This window comes from Tamandua tetradactyla, chromosome 1 (assembly GCF_023851605.1).
Source record: "Tamandua tetradactyla isolate mTamTet1 chromosome 1, mTamTet1.pri, whole genome shotgun sequence".
Lineage (NCBI taxonomy): Eukaryota > Metazoa > Chordata > Mammalia > Pilosa > Myrmecophagidae > Tamandua > Tamandua tetradactyla.
The window spans coordinates 111,728,894-111,732,313 of record NC_135327.1 but is presented as its reverse complement, the minus strand read 5'-3'; the positions used below and the strand labels follow the sequence as shown (position 1 = coordinate 111,732,313).

General features: G+C 37.6%; 1 non-coding gene across 1 annotated transcript; it reads right to left on the bottom strand.

Moving 5' to 3' along the window:
* Nucleotides 1-1,796: 1,796 nt before the first annotated feature.
* On the bottom strand, nucleotides 1,797-1,987 carry LOC143653729 (U2 spliceosomal RNA). The gene has a single exon (XR_013161500.1). It is a non-coding gene; the product is annotated as a U2 spliceosomal RNA (small nuclear RNA).
* Nucleotides 1,988-3,420: the final 1,433 nt, after the last annotated feature.

Genomic DNA, 3,420 nt, shown 5'->3' with positions numbered 1-3,420 from the left:
AAACATCCCATGCCCCTTTCCCCTCCCATTATTTATTTATTTATTGTCCTTATTTATTTATTTTTAACTCATCTGTCCATATACTAAATAAAGGGAGTCAGCCACAAGGTTTTCACACTCACCCGGTCACACTGTAAAAGCTCTATAGTTATACAATTGTCTTCAAAAATCAAGGCTACTGGAACACAGCTTAACGGTTTCGGGAATTTCCTGCTAGCCATTCAAATCCACTAAAGCTAAAAAGGGATATCTATATAATGTATAGGAATACCTTCCAGAATGGCCTCTCCAGTCTCTCAGCCACTGAAACTATTTTGTTCATTTACCTTCTTCCTTTTCATCAAAAAGAGCTTCCTCAATCCCATGATGCCAGGTCCCAGCTCATCCCCTGGAGTCATGTCCCACATCATCAGATAGATTTACAACCCTCAGAATCATGTCCCATGTAGTGGGGAGGGCAGAGAGTTGGCTTCAAGAGAGAGGCCACATCTGAGCCACAAAAAAGGTTCTCTTGGGGTCACTCAGTCATAATTATAAATAGACTGAGCTTCTCCTTTGCAAGAATAAGTTTCATAGGGGTGAACCTTAAGATCGAGGACTTGGCCTATTAAATATGTAATCCCCCATGCTTGCAAGAATATCAGGAATTCTTCAGGTGGGAATGTTTGCTATTTCTATATTTTCCCCCAGTCCCTCAGGGGGCTATGGAAATGTATTTTTGTTCTCTGTCAAGTTTACACTGGGGTGTATCAGGGCTTCACACTAACCCATACAAACCAACTAGATCTCACTTCCTGTTTAAGGCTCCATGTAATTATGGTGTTCAAATAAACTGACACAAAAATAAACTAGTATGCTACAGAAAATATAAATTTTTCCACCAACTATATCTTCTTTTGGTCTCACACAGAATTCAAACTTTTAAACACAGTCAGTATCATCCTTTACTCTTCAGTCTGGTTTACCTTAGTTCTAACCAGATCTGCTTTATTCATGTCTCTAATTGAAGTCTGATCTCCTTTACAACTTTTTAAACAGCTGAAGTTGGGTTAATGTGGATTTTCAGAGCTGCAGAACTCTAGCTCTGAGTCTGTTGTTACACAGATACCCAAAGTTCCATAGAATGACCAGGTTATACACAAATTTCTCAGCATCTCATAATTTAGAAATGACCATTACAACTCAGGAATGTTGTGCCTGCTGTAAGAGCTTACAGTCTATGAACCTTTACAATAAGCCTTTCCCTGATAACCTGTACTCTTGGATTCAATTCTCAGAGTTTGTACATTATGGTCTGTCTGTAATCGTATGGCATTATAATGTTTGTCTTTTCATTTCTGGCTTATTCCACTCAGCACACTGTCCTTACCATCCATTCACCTAGTTGCATACCTCACAAATTCATTCCTTCTTGCAGCTGTTCAATATTCCATTGTAAGCATCAACCACAGTTTGCCCTTCTGATCATCAGTCAACGTGACCTTAGGCCAACTCCATCCATTGCAGATGGTGAATACTGCTGCCAGAAACACTGGTGTGCAAATATCTTCTTGTCCCTGATTTCAGCTCTCCCAGGTATATACCTGATAGCAGGGTTGCAGGATTATATAGCAGCACTATACTGAGCCTCCTGTGGAGCCACCACACTGCCCTCCAGAGGGGCTGCACTATTCTGCTTCCCTACCAACTGTGACTAGGGAACAGTACATGCTTCTCTCCACATTTTCCCCGGCACTAGTATCTTTCTGTTTATTTATTTATTTTTTGACTTTATACATTTATTGTTCCCCCGAGGGGGCGGGTGCACCGTTCCTGGAAGTACTGCAATACCAGGTCGATGCGTGGAGTGGATGGAGCAAGCTCCTATTTCATCTTCTAACTCCAAAAATCCATTTAATATATTCTCCTCAGATAGAGGACATATCAGATATTAAACTGATAAGAACAGATACTACACTTGATCTTAGCCAAAAGGCCAAGAAGTGATTTTCTGTTTATTTTTTACAGTTTTATCCACAGATAATACCTTCTATCCTAAGTAAATAATCAGTGGTTCCTGGTATAATCACACAACAATCTATACGAGGGTATTTCCATTTCTTCTTCAAAGAAAGAGGAAGAAGAAAAAATTAAGAAAAAATAATACTAACAATAAAATAAAACAAAACAGAGAAGCACTAACACCAACATGAGGAATCCCATACTTCTCCCTTATATCTACCTCTTATCAACACTTAGCTTTGGTATATTGCCTTTGTTACATTTACTGGAAGTATATTACATTGTTACTTTAAATAATTCATTCACCACACTACTCAACATGTGTTTCCTTATGGATTTCCTGTCTAGATTTGTATCTATTATTGACAGTGGTGTATTAAAGTCTCCAACTATTATTGTAGAGGTATCTACCTCTCCCTTCAGTGTTGTCGGTATGTGTCATGTATTTGGGAGCACTCTGGCTCAATGCATCAATATTTATGGTTATTATGTCTTCTTGAGGAATTGTCCCTTTCATTAATAGAAAGGGTCCTTGTTTCTTTTAACCGTTTTACAATTAAAGTCTAATTTGTCTGATATTAGCTAGCTATCTCCAATCTTTTCTGGTTGTTGTTTGTCAGAAATATCTCTTTCAAGCTTTTCACTTTCAACTTATTTTGTCCTTGAGTCTAAAATGAGTCTCTTGTAGACACTGTATAGATGACTCCTGTTTTTTAATCCATTCTTCCAGTCTATGTCTTTTGGGGAGTTTATTCCATTAATACTTAATGTTATCACTGTAAAGGCAGTACTTTCTTTTACTATTTTGTCTTCTGAATTTTATGTAATCTCTCTCCCTCCCCTTCCTCATAGTCTTCATTTCTATAGTCTTCACCAAACCTCTCTCTCCTCTCTTTTCTCATCTGCCTGCAGTATTCCCATTAGTGTTTCTTGTAGAGCAGATCTTTTGTTCAGAAACTCTCAGTGTCTATTTGTCTGAAAATGTTTTAAACTCTTCCTTCATTTTTGAAGGACAGTTTTGCCAGATATAGAATTCTTGGTTGGCAGTTTTTCTCTTTCTGTATCTTAAATATATCATACCAGTGGTTTCTTGTCAACATGGTTTCGGCTGAGATATCCATACACAGTCTCATTGAGCATCTCTTGTATGTGATGGATCAATTTTCTTTTGCTGTTTTAGATTTCTCTTTGTGACACTGCACAAACTCAACCTGATCAGTTAGTGTCTTGGAATATGTCTGTTTGGATCTATTCTGTTTGCAGTATGTTGTGCTTCTTTGATCTGTAACTTTATGTCTTTCATAAGAGATGGGAAATTTCCAGTGATTATTTTCTCTACTATTCTTTTTTTTTTTTTTTTTTTTTTAAAGGAAAGACAGAGAGAAGGAAGGAAGGATAGAAGGAAGGAAGGAAGGAAGA